Source organism: Trachypithecus francoisi, unplaced genomic scaffold (genome assembly GCF_009764315.1).
Source record: "Trachypithecus francoisi isolate TF-2019V2 unplaced genomic scaffold, Tfra_2.0 Lachesis_group3, whole genome shotgun sequence".
Lineage (NCBI taxonomy): Eukaryota > Metazoa > Chordata > Mammalia > Primates > Cercopithecidae > Trachypithecus > Trachypithecus francoisi.
The window spans coordinates 10,018,672-10,031,416 of NW_022681468.1; the positions used below are offsets into that span (position 1 = coordinate 10,018,672).

At 44.7% G+C, this 12,745-nt stretch overlaps 1 long non-coding RNA gene across 2 annotated transcripts; it reads right to left on the bottom strand.

Annotated features, from left to right (window-relative positions):
• Window positions 1-359: 359 nt before the first annotated feature.
• Window positions 360-10,757, bottom strand: LOC117071175. Of its 2 annotated transcripts, none has more exons than XR_004432177.1 (3): window positions 10,358-10,757; window positions 3,784-3,946; window positions 360-534 (listed from the first exon to the last, which is right to left on the bottom strand). It is a non-coding gene; the product is annotated as an uncharacterized LOC117071175 (long non-coding RNA). The 2 variants fall into 2 exon arrangements; XR_004432178.1 differs by lacking the exon at window positions 10,358-10,757 and adding an exon at window positions 5,682-5,711.
• Window positions 10,758-12,745: the final 1,988 nt, after the last annotated feature.

Here is a 12,745-nt window from a genome sequence, read left to right on the forward strand (position 1 = left end):
CCTCATTCTTCCCCTTTAGATTGTTGCAGAGCTGGTGGCTCCCCTGACAAGGCAGTTCTGCAGTGCTTGAGCTAGTGCCTACCAGCCTGGCCCTTCAATATTTTAATCCCTATATTAAATCCCTTTGTGCTTTAAACATCTAGCAGGTTAACAGGTTAACAGGATACAGTTAACTATGTCCCATGTTAAACATCGACTAATACAGGAGAGAAAAGAGACACCAATAAGTGCAATCTATCATCAGTTCTATGATGAATGCTTTTCCTATTTGAATATCTCTGAAATCTGGATGTATGTTTCAATCAATACCAATTATAATTGGCAGTTTCTTTATTAATAATACATAAAATAATGGGGTATCTAACACCTGACAGAGTCTTAGATTTGTTGAAATTCTAGGATACTTGGTGTTTGCTTCATTAGAAAGTCTCTCCAGATCATTTCTCCTCTTCATTTTACTTCTCACATTGCACACTGGATCCAATGCCCCCAAACCCAAGGGTGAGGGTTTCCTGCTTTCTTTCATTTCACACTCTTTGAAAGTGAAGACAAATACCATTGGAGAAAGAGAGAAGCAATGTGTTAATGCAATAGGACGTGGGTTTCGTGATTGAGAGAGGCCTGAATCTGAAACTTTCCTCTACCACTTAATTGCTGTGTGACCTTGTATAAATTATTAATCTTGCTGAGCCTCCTTTTCATCTATGAATGACGGTGGCTGTTGGGATTAAATGAGATAGCCTCTATACAATTCTTGGCCCTAGTAGGCACTCAGTAAGGGCTTTCCCTCCTCCTTCTGCTCATCCTTCTCTTATTGCTCTCCTTCTGAACATCATGAGTTCTGCCTCTCCTATCACTCCATGTGCCAGAGCCAAGCTGCAAGCAGCTGTTATCATTTATTGTCCGTGGCTAGACATAGACTCAAGTCAAATATACATACATGTTCATATGCAGTCGCCAACTTGCAAACTGGGAAAGGAAGGAGAGTTTTGTCAAAAACAAAAGCAAATTGTTGCTTTTATTTTTGCAACCATCCAACTCCTGTCGTGTTTTGATTTCAGGGCTGCTCCAAGATTCTGGGACAAAAGGCACTATATGTAGGCATTATTATGAGACTCAAAGGGGGCTCTGAGCAAAACAAAATCCTTTTATTATAGAGAATTGGAAAGACTTGTTGCCAAATATAGTTACTGCATGGAAAATGCATTTTTCCCCTTTTCCCCCACATCATCACCATTGCCACCACTGTGCTGTAGCTAAACCCACACCCTATCAATTAATCTATCTACAAATATTTTAAATAATAATGACTAACATATTTTGGCAGTTACCATGTGCCAACCATGGTCCTAAGTATTTTATATCTCATATCTCATTCAGTCTTCTCAGCAGCTCTTCCGAGATAGGTAGCATTATTAGCACATTTGACAGGTGAGGAAATTAAGCCTTGGAGAACTTAGGCAACTTGCTCAAAGTCATATAGCTAAAAAGAGGTAGAGTCAGGATTTGAATGCAGCTGTATGATGTCAATGATTATGTTCCTCCTCTATGTCAAAGGGAATATGGGATTGCACAGCAAATATGGGTACATGTCCCTGATCCTCAGAAATCTGTAATCTGATTATCAAGATAAATGTCAAGTGACTGGCACACTAGCAGCTGTCCCAGCAGTTGAGGTGTCACAGAAATCTTAGTGAGCCAGGGTTCTTCGAGAAGACAAAATTCAGAGGCTATAGTCTATTTATATGAATTGCCATGTCCCCTTCTCTGCTCCCTGACCAATTTCTCTGACCTCATGGTTTCCTCCTTGCTCAGGCAACAAGGGCTTTCCAGCCCCGTGCCTCAAGGAATGCCACAAGAAAGGGAACAAAGATGATGGCAATTCTTGGCTTCCAAATTTTAAAATACAATCTTGAAACTCATGGTAGAAGCAATGTATTTCAGAGAAGATTTTCAGAGTTTCAGAAATGTGTGCTTTGGCGTATCAAATGTCAAGGCCTTGGAGGAAAGGCCAGAGCATAGCAGAAGTTTCAGAAAACCTTTTTCCAGTGCAACAGTGGATATGTTTCCTAAAATGAGGAACAGAGGCTGGGCGCGGTGGCTCAAGCCTGTAATCCCAGCACTTTGGGAGGTCGAGGCGGGTGGATCACGAGGTCAGGAGATCAAGACCATCCTGGCTAACATGGTGAAACCCCGTCTCTACTAAAAATACAAAAAAAAAAACTAGCCGGGCGTGGTGGCGGGCACCTGTAGTCCCAGCTACTCGGAGGCTGAGGCGGGAGAATGGCGTGAACCCGGGAGGCGGAGCTTGCAGTGAGCCGAGATCGCGCCACTGCACTCCAGCCTGGGCGACACAGCAAGACTCCATCTCAAAAAAAAAAAAAAAAAAAAAATGAGGAACAGAGAGAAGAAGGAAGGGAGAAAGGGTGTCATTGTCAAGGTGTCTTTGAGAAGGGCCCTCTCTGTAGCTTGCCCCAAGACCAAATCCCAGACAGTGGAGCAGATAGAATCTCACATGGGATGCATTTGATGGGTCTCAGAGCATCAGGTCTCACCTGTGTCCTGGACTGTCTCCCTCAAGCACTGGTTTGGTGGTGTTACAGGCTAAACTCCATCCCCTCTCATTCCTGTGCTGAAGTCCTAGCCCCTAAAACGTCAGAATGTGACTGCATTTGGAGACAGGGCCTATAAAGAGGTGATCACTTAAAAATGAGGTCATTGGGGTGGGCCTTCATCCAGTCTCACTGGTGTCCTTATACAAAGAGGAAATTCAGATCCAGAGACATGCAGAGGGGAGACTCTGAAGATGCAAGGAGAAGACGGCCATCCACACTCTGTGAGAGGCCTCAGGAGAAACCAATTCTACTAACACCTTGATGTTGGACTGTGAGAACAGGAGTAAACTGTGAGAAAATAAGCTTCTCTTGTTCAAGTCACTCATTGCCTGGTATTTTGCTATGACTGCCCTAGTATACTAACACATGACCATAGAGCTGCAGAGCTGCGTGGCTCTGATCTGGGCCAATCCCCACACCCCAGAGGTTGGCTCCCCCTGCCCCTCCTGAAGTCTGGGCTGTGGCTCCGGGCTCAGTGCTCCATTTCCATCTTGCACCAGCATCTTGCAACCACCTATGTGTGAGCCCCATCAGGAGTCCTTTCTTCTTCTGTCACTCAGATTAGAAGGAAACTTCTAAGAGGCCAGACTGTGAACCGAGAGAGAGAGAGAGAGAGAGAGAGAAAGAGAGAGAGAGAGAGAGAGAGAGAGAGAGAAAGAGAGAGAGAGAGAGAGATGTTGATGCAACTGCTTTTAAATGTTAAATAGATTGACAGAATTCCTAGGAAAATAGCAGAATGGGACAGGAATGAAACTATGTTCCACACTGAATTCCTAAAAGGAAAAAAATATTAAATAATAAAGAAAAAATTCCACATTGAATTTCTAATAAGAAAATAATAATAATAATAAAGGAATTGTGTTACACTCCTATTATGGGAGGCCTGTGGACAATGCTGATTGTTTAACCTTCATTATCGACTCTGAAAGACAGGTATGATTACCGCGACCTAACAGGAGAAACAGGATCTTTAGTTGTGCTTATGGCTAGTTAGTGACAGTGGGGTTTTATAGCCGAGGCTGTCTGACTCCAAAGCCATGATAACTCCACACTGCCTACTAAAATGAGGTAAGTGGGCATTTTCCTCTCTCCCTTTCTGCACAAATGTCTCTAGCTAATACATCAAGAGAGAGAATAAACAATCAGCAAGTTGATACATTATACTCACTTCAAGCAAACAAGCCAATTGTTGGTTGTTGGCTTGATTGCTGACCATTAGTGACCATTAATAAAAGAAACCAGGCTACCACACACAAGTATGTTTCAATTTCCCGGGACTTGCATTTCACACCAGGGAGCTGAGCTCAGCCAATCTTTTCATAAGCTAACACCTGCAAAAGAGACAGAAAGCATGATCTAACTGAAGTACCATTTATCTTTGGGAATTAAAATATAAACCAAAGGATAATTTGTGAACTTGATCATTCTTTCCGCTCACTGTCCCTGGTCTCAGCTTAACACAGAGATAAGCCTCAGGTGTTTGGCAAATCTGTGAAGCAGCTTTAAGAGGAGTCAGGACATATTGCAGGGCCTTTGGGTGCCTCCGTTGGTTTAATCTGACATTTATTCATTTACCATTGAACAAATAAAGACTGAGCACCTAGTGTGTCTCAGACACTGTGCTAGGCTCTCAGGCTAGGAATGAGCAAGAAAAGATTGCTGTCCTCAGGTGGCCACACTCTATGGGGGCAGACGGACACAAACTTACGGTGATAGGGCAAGGGGACGGTGGCATTATGAGGGGGATTTCTGCTCCCACTGGCCAGTTTTCATGAGGAAAGTTCAATTCCACACCCCAGGAGATGTACTCTTGGGAAGAAATTGTAGCCTCTCTCCCACTCACTCCTCCCAAGCAAAGAGAAGTGACTTGCCAGATTAGTAAGACTTGGAGAAAGAATCCAACATGAGGCTGAGTTCCTCTGACCCACCCACTCTCTCATTGTCTCTCTTTATCTGCTTGCCTGCCCCTCCCTGCCTCCAAGGTGTAAGAAAGCTTGGGCCAGGCGCGGTGGCTCACGCCTGTAATCCCAGCACTTTGGGAGGCCGAGGCGGGCGGATCACGAAGTCAGGAGATGGAGACTATCCTGGCTAACACAGTGAAACCCCGTCTCTACTAAAAATACAAAAAATTAGCCGGGCGTGGTGGCGAGCGCCTGTAGTCCCAGCTACTTGGGAGGCTGAGGCAGGAGAATGGCACGAACCCGGGAGGCGAAGCTTGCAGTGAGCCGAGATTGCGCCACTGCACTCCAGCCTGGGCGACAGAGCGAGACTCCGTCTCAAAAAAAAAAAAAAGAAAGAAAGAAAGAAAGCTTGGGTCAGGCCCAAGACCTGCCTTCCTAACTCAGATCTGGAAGGACAAATCGCTCTCTGGAGGCTCACAGGTGTGGGGCAGGGACTCCTTGCATTTGGCTGTGAATGGCTGGCCTCAGCAGAGTTGCCCCAAACTTTAGATCTGGAGCCAAAGTCTAAGGAAGCTCAATCGGCCACAGGTCAACCCATATTCTCCAATCAAGCTTTACCTATAATAAGGCTAACAGTTTGATATCATCTGTGTGGTTCTATGCCTATACTTCCATTTATTTCAAAACTCATAGGGAAAGAAAGAATGTTATTTAATCACCAGTAGTTATGACAGTGGTGAGAGGGAGGAAATGAATGAGCAAAGAGGAGAAATAGCCAACCCAGTGGAGGGAAGGGGCTGGTGGATAAGGCTGGACCCTCAAGTGAGGTTCTGAAAAAGGAGTAGATATGACTCAAGCAAATAGGGACGGGAAGGGCATTCCTGGCAGGGAGAAGAGCATATGCAAAGGCATGGAAGTATGAAAGAGGCTCAGTGCATTTGAGAAATTGCTACCCTCATCTCTTGACTCTCCAGAGATAGCACCTCCTTAGCTCCGGCTCCTCTCTTTGGATGGATCTCTGTCTTCACTTCCTCATCTCCAGCCATACGTTAACCCTCTCTAATGCAGCATCTACCTCCTTCATACCACCAAAAGCATTCTTGCTAAGGCCACCCATGACAACGTGGTACTAATTACAATGACCATTTTTCAGTTTTTATCTCACCAGGGCTCTTTCGACATTCACCACAATTGACCATTCTCTTTTTCTTCAAGTACTTTCTTCTCTTGCCTTCTATAACACTGCTTTGTCCTGATTTCTGTTTTTCTCTACGAAAGCTCCTTATGCTAACATTTCTTCTTTGGCTCCAATTTCTAAGTCTTCAAGGCCTTTTTCTCTATATATAAATTATAATTTTTTTAAAGAGATGGAATCTTGTTCTATTGCCCAGGCTAGTCTTGAGCTCCTAGGCTCAAGTGATCCTTCTGCCTCTGCCTCCCAAATAACTGAGATGATAGGTGTCAGTCACTGCACCCAGCTTATGTTTGGATCTTTATGTTCAAATCTAATGGATATCAAGGAGTGGAGATGAAACCTTGGGAATTATTAACATCTGTTTGCATGCTGCAGATGGGAGTGGATCACCCTAAGAAGTGAGTGTAGATTTAAAAAAAAGTCAGAGTCAGTGGTAAAGGTGAAGTAGCTTCCATCATACTAACCTCCCACTGGACAGCAGCCAAAAGCAGGCAGAAACCAAAGGGGATTTGACCCTTGAAAGAAGGAGCCACACTGGGGGATAGCCTTGTTTATTTGACTTTTCTACTGAGGACACTTCCCACTCTGCATGCCACAGCGTGGCTAGAACTCAAGAAGAAAACTAGCCGGGTGTGGTGGCTCACACCTGTAATCCCAGCACTTTGGGAGGCTGAGGCAGGCAGACCATGAGGTCAGGAATTCGAGACTAGCCTGGCCAAAGTGGTGAAACCCCGTCTCTACTAAAGATACAAAAAATTGGCCAAGCGTGGTGGCACGAGCCTGTAATCCCAGCTACTTGGGAGGCCGAGGCAGCAGAATAGCTTGAACCCAGGAGGCAGAGGTTGCAATGAGCTGAGATCATGCCATTGCACTCCAGCCTGGGCAACAGGGCGAGACTCTGTCTCAAAAAAAAAAAAAAGAGGAAAACCACAGTTTTATTACCCTGAGGAGTCAGGGGATGGGTTTCTGAACTGCTAGAACAATTGGAAACGAGGGAAGGCAGCTGTCCCAGAATGGGGGTAGCCACAAGGGGCAGCCTTAAAACCCCCATATATACACCGCTGAAATCACTGGCTGATTAGTGAATTGCACATGCATGAGCAAGATTTCAAGGAGCCCAAGGGGGCAACAATAATTGGAAGGCTAAAAGAACAATGCACAGATTTCAACAACTGCCCACTGTGGGGAAGACCAAGTTTGGGGTTTTGAGTCCCGCCGAGTTAGAGGAGCTTAATAAACATTTCAGGGCCGGGCACGGTGGCTCAAGCCTGTAATTCCAGCACTTTGGGAGGCCAAGACGGGTGGATCACGAGGTCAGGAGATCGAGACCATCCTGGCTAACACTGTAAAACCCCATATCTACTAAAAAATACAAAAAACTAGCCGGTGGCGGGCTCCTGTAGTCCCAGCTACTCCGGAGGCTGAGGCAGGAGAATGGCATAAACCCGGGAGGCGGAGCTTGCAGTGAGCTGAGATCCGGTCACTGCACTCCAGCCCGGGTGACAGAGCGAGACTCCGTCTCAAAAAAAAAATAAAAATAAAAATAAAATAAATAAAATAAACATTTCAGGCTGTCCATTGAAAACCCACAAAAAGACCATGACTGAAGATGAAAGGCTATGTCCAAGTTCTAAGGAACTAAGAAACAGAGATGCAATGATGTCAAGTAGTTGTTTTAGGCACACAGTCATTGAGTTTAAGGCTGGGATTCAAATCCCCCTGGTCTGCCTTGTCAAAGTTGTCAGAATCAAAATGAAGTCACAGATATTAAGGAAATCTTAACAAAGACAGCTGGGGAAGGCCATAAAGAGAAGTTCCTCATGCTTGTATGTCTCTGACTAAAAACTCTCATGAAAGACTGCAAAAACCACAATCTTGCACAAAGGCCATTGCGGAAAAAAATCCTTCTGCAAGGACATCTTCCCAGCAACTGCCTGTCTAACCTCAGACTGGCATCACCCTTGTTATTGATCTTTGTAGCCAAGGATAATTATTTCCAAACAATTGTGTAATCCTCCTCATTTTTCTTCTTTAAAAACCTTTGTCTTCCTTTACCTTCCCGAGTATGCACGTAGTTTACCAGAGCATGCATTTCCCCATCCCAATGCTCTGTTCCCAAATAAACTGCTTTTCTTTTAGCAAGCCTCCCTCTGGTTGTGATTTAGGATGATAGGCCCTATAGCCCATGCCCTTGCCACTGCCCTCCACGGCGTCTCTGTCTGTGCCCTGCGTTTTTCCTTTAAAGCACCCATCACCAAACTCAATATCCAAATGTAATTGCATATATGGTGGTTTGTCTTCTGCTCTAGGTGAAGATTCTTGGGTACAGAGCTTACCTAGCCCCTGGCACATGGTCCACACCCACTAAATATTTGTTGAATGAATAAATGAATCATTTGGTATGGCTGATTTATCAATGCCTGAGCACGTATAATGTATTAATATCTCTCCTGGTAGCAAAAATATATCATTGAAAACGCATCCATGCCATATGATTTCACCCCCTTGTGATCCTGGAGTGAATTAAATCACCGATAATCACTCTCGTTTATAGCTGGGTTTATTTGTACATATCTGTTACTGACTATTTTTAAGCATGATCAGGAATTCCTAAGTGTAGTATGAATGGCTCAGTATTTTGATTAATCAGCTCAGTAGGGAAAATTTCTATGGGTAATCAGACTGAACATAAAGATAGGGCACATGCTGAGAATGAATGAAGGGAGGGAAAAGAGGGAGAGAGAAGGACAGAGATAAGAATTCTTTTGTAGCCAGAAAAGCAGTTTGAGTCAGTGCCACTGAATGTGTAAAGTTTCCTTTTCTTTTCTCTCTCTCTTTTTTTTTTTTTTTTTTTTGAGACGGCATTTCACTCTTGTTGCCCAGGCTGTAGGCTGCAGTCCAATGGCATGATCTTGGCTCACTGCAACTGCCAACTCCCAGATTTTCAAGCAATTTTCCTGCCTCAGCCTCCCAAGTAGCTGGGACTACAGGCATGCACCACCATGCCCAGCTGATTGTTTGTATTTTTAGTAGAGACGGCGTTTCACCATGTTGGCCAGGCTGGTCTCGAACTCCTGACCTCAGGTGATCCACCCACCTTGGCTTCCCAAAGTGCTGGGATTACAAGCGTGAGCCACCACGCCGGGCCATTAAAGTTTCTGTTTCATTGTGTGTTAGGCTGGCAGCTATATTAATTTCTTGGGACTGTTGCAACAAATGAGCACCAACATGGAGACCTATAACAGAAATGCACGGTTCTGGAGGCCAAAGTCCTAAAGCAAGGTGCCCTCAGAGCCGTGCTGCCTCCAAAGGCTCTAGGAGAGAATCTTTTGCAGCTGCTGGTGGCTCCTGGCTTTCCTTGGCTACTGCCTGCATCTCTCCAATCCCCGCTCTGTCTGTACATGGCCTTCTCCCCTGTATGTCTCAGATCTCTCTTTCCTTCCTCTTTTAATTAAACCAGTCACTGGATTTAGCGCCTGCTGTAAATCCAGGATGATCTCATCGCCACATCCTTTAACACCTTGTTTCCAAATAAGATCACGTTCACAGGCACCCAGAGTTAGAACTTGGACGTACCCTTTTGGGAGACACAATTCAACCCACTGCAGCCGATGTTGCTGCATAATTCCCTTTAATGGAGGTAAAGAGTGGAGACTGCCTTGACAGTCGACTTTCCCTGCCCCCGGGTGAAGCTGGGCATGTCTCCACGGCTACATGTTCTCTCCAAATTGGAGCCTGCTCTGGCCCAAGCCCAGTGCTGGGTGTCGTTTTATTCTCACAAGTACTCCGGAAGGTTCCCACTTTCCAGAGAAGGAAATACATACCCTAAGAGGTTAAATCAGCTGCTCAGGGTCACCTACATGGAGGTACAAGGTTTGAATTCAGGGGTATCTTCAAAGCCAGAGATATGGCCGTCCCACACTGCCTGAAACACTTCTATTAGAGAGCCACTATATTCTCAAAACTCATTTGTTAAAACACAGACACTTCCTGAGAGAGGTTACCCAAGCCTTCCTAGAAACCCAGATTGTGGAAGACTATATTAGATCATCTTCTTCTAGAACCTGAGAAACCCTAGGGGCATGCACGTAGGGAGAGACACTAAGATGGAGCTTTGGTATGAGGGTAAACTCACACATTGAGAAACGGATGCCCTGAGAGGTTAAGTGACTGGAGCAGGAGTACATAGCAAATCAGAAATCAGACCTGGGAATCCTGATTCCACATCAGAAAACTTGGAAGGCATCGGTCAATTGAGAGATCCTAAACTGGCTGTGTTGAAGGACTGCTATCAATGGAATCAGCTTAAACAGCAAAGTCCCAGACAGATTCCCCACGGTCAGCTCTTTCCGGGAGGCCTCCATAACTGAACACTTCAGATAGGAGAGTTTTAGCATGGAATGAGTGTTAGTGACCTGAGCTTCAGTAGTTTCAGTAGCCATTTCTCCCCTCTGAGCAGCAGTTTCCCCAACTTTCAGCAAAAACGTGGATTTAATCATCTCAAAAGTGCCTCTAGCACTAAATATGTATTATTCCGAAGCTCCTAGAGCTTGGGCAAGCCTCAGGGCCAACTAAAGCTAGTTCAAACCCCAAATAGACATTGGTTGTTTCCATTGCCTGCCACCGTTTCCCCCGTCCTCTATTACCTGCACTTCACCATTCCAGTGGGGAACCATCATCTGTAACTTTTACCTTGCAGTTGAAAAGAGCTGACCACTTCTGCTCTGTAGTGAGCATGTGACTGAGGCCTAACCAATCAGAGCAGTTTGTACCCTGAAGATGGCGATTGGTTCAGGAATAGACATCCATGCAATCTGAGCCAATGAGATTCAGTCCAGAGGCTTTTGTTGCAAATATTGGGAGAAAGAAGTTATCTGTCTGCTGGTATTGCCAAGCAGTGAGAATCCCACTATGTGAGCCAGGGAGGTCAGTGTAAAGGGGAGCTTGAGTATGGTAAACCGAGTCCTGGTAATATTGACATTGCTGGAGTGTCTAGATGCAACCTTGCCTGAGCTCCAACACTCTTGCTCCAAACACTCTTGCCCAAGCTCTAGTTTTAGTTACATGAGCCAGAGTAATTATATTCCTTTTTTTAATTTCTCCTTTTTTTCTTTTTCTTTCTTTCTTTTTTTTTTTCTTTAAACCACTTTATCACTTGCAACTAAGTTTCCTGATTGATACCAAAAAAAAAAAAAAACCCTCATTTTAAGGATGAGAAAATGGAAACCCAGAATGAAAAAGTAGCTTTTCCACAAAATCTGACAGCAGAAAGCATCTTGAAGCCCATCAAGTCCAATTCCCACTATTTACACATAAAGAAACTGGTGTCCAGAGATGAGAAGTGGCTTGTTATGTGTATACAACACACACACACACACACACACACGTTGCAATGTGAGTTGTCTTATTACAATACTGAGAAACTCTGTTTATCATCAAACATTTCATACCTCCTATTACACGTGAGAGAATTATTATCTAGCCTGGTGCCGTGAAATGCTTTTTCCCATAATGGAATTTTACTCTGGAAGTGTATTTCGGTATTAAAAGGTTCCACTTTATAATGTCGATGGTTCAATCTGTGATCTAAAAGGCACTTAAATGCTTTGAACAAGGAGCATAAAAAGCTTTTATTGCAAAAGCCTTGCTAGATCTACCAATTTTGCCATTGATCCTTTTCCCCTGAAGACTGCTCTTGGAAGCAGCCATTGCAGAAGCAAATCCCATGGCAGGGTTGGGTCTCCTGTGGGTTAGTAAGACACATTTCAGAGGGCTGAGCTTTTCTGCAGGCCCATATGCAGATACCAAAGCATTCTGGATGGACTTCAACAAAATGCTTTAAGTACATCACTCCAAGCAAAGACATCTGAGCCATCCAGAAAGGCCATGAAGCCTGAGTTTAACTCCCCTCATTAATCTCAGTGTGTTTCCTCCATTAGGTCACTTCATTGTAAAATAGGTTCAATAATACCAGTATCCAGCCGGACGTGGTGGCTCATGCTTGTAATCCCAGCACTGTGGGAGGCTGAGGGAGGGGCAGATCACTTGAGGCCAGGAGTTCAAGACCAGCCAAGCCAATATGGCGAAACCCCATCTCGACTAAAAAGAAAATACAAAAATCAGCTGGGTGCAGTGGCATATGCCTGTGGTCCCAGCTACTTGGGAGGCTGAGGCATGTGAATGGCTTGAGCTTGGGAGACAAAGTTGCACTCCAGCCTGCGTGACAGAGCAAGATTCTGTCTCAAAAATTATTATTAATAATAATAAAACCAGTATCCAATGTTCTTATAGGGATCAGTCAGTTACAGTTTCTAAGAAACCTGATACATATTGGTGCTTGGTGAATGCAGGTTCCCTGTTCCTGGTTGGTGTGCTTCCTTCATAACTGAGGGATTCAGGTCCCACAGAGAACAGTGATGTGGTGGAAAAAAACCCACACTTAGCACAGGGAGACCCCTGACATCCTAGCTTTACCCTGGTCAGTTCATTCACTTCTCTAAGCCCCCATTTCCTCATTGTAAAGGGGCATTTTAATATATCACAGAACTGTCATTGTCACTCACGTTGTGTACGGGCCAATATGGCTGCCTCCAACCTCAATTCCTCATGGCCTTTCAGCTCAGTTGCCTGCCATGGAAAAGGGAATATGATCGGCACCTCCTAGTCATTGATTCACCCTTTACCAATACCTGGGGACCAGGGAAATTGGGTCCACTGCCAAGTTAGCTGGGGCTATAGGCAGGAGTATCCCATGAAGGGGCTGTGGGCAGACAGGCAATGAAAAGCTGGAGTAATAGAGCATTTCCCAGAGAGTGCACCATGGACCAGTGGCCCTATCGGAGTTCCAAAGTGAAATAAGTATAGGAAATATTGCATCCAGCACTTTCTGCAAGATTTCCAATGCCCATCATTGTGTTTAATTTCTACGGTCAGAGGGGGAAAATAATTTTGTTCAATCTTAGACTTCTCAAACATATTTCACCATGGAACACCTTTTCCCAAGCACCATTTCACAGCACTGATGGAGGGCAGAG